This window comes from Calidris pugnax, unplaced genomic scaffold (genome assembly GCF_001431845.1).
Source record: "Calidris pugnax isolate Ruff unplaced genomic scaffold, ASM143184v1 scaffold246, whole genome shotgun sequence".
Lineage (NCBI taxonomy): Eukaryota > Metazoa > Chordata > Aves > Charadriiformes > Scolopacidae > Calidris > Calidris pugnax.
In genome coordinates, this window is record NW_015090989.1 from 3,435,064 (window position 1) to 3,435,613 (window position 550).

Sequence of the window (550 nt, forward strand, 5' to 3'; positions counted from 1 at the left end):
AGGGAGCCGCAAACCGGGCTCTGCCGCAGAAACCCCCGGGGCCCCCGCGCAGACGGGGCCCCCCGGCGAGAGCCCAGCCTCCCTCCCTCGCCCACCCGCCGCGGCATCTCCCTACCCAGGGCCGTCCGCGCCATTTTAGAGAGAGAGAGAGAGAGACACACACACTCACTCACCCACACACAGACACACTCGCACACACGTACGGCAGCGAGGTTTCCGCTGCCGCTGCCAGAGACAACAGGCAACAGCCGAGCCCGGGCTGCGAAGGCGGAGCAGCGGGAGAGGGGACGGACACACACACACACACACGCAGAGGCACGCACACCCACGCACCGCGGGCCGGGCAGAAAAAATGTGCATTTCAGGTAATTTAAGGCCGCCTTCCCGGCGCGGGGAAGGGAGAAGAGCGTAGGGGCCTTGCGCGCCCCCACCCCATTAACCCGCCGCGCACTCGGCACCCCGGGAGCCCTTCATTGTTGCCTTTATTCCGTGTGGCTTTTGCTTTTCAGGATGGGGGATAGAAAGAAAAGAGAGAGGGGAGGGGAGAAAA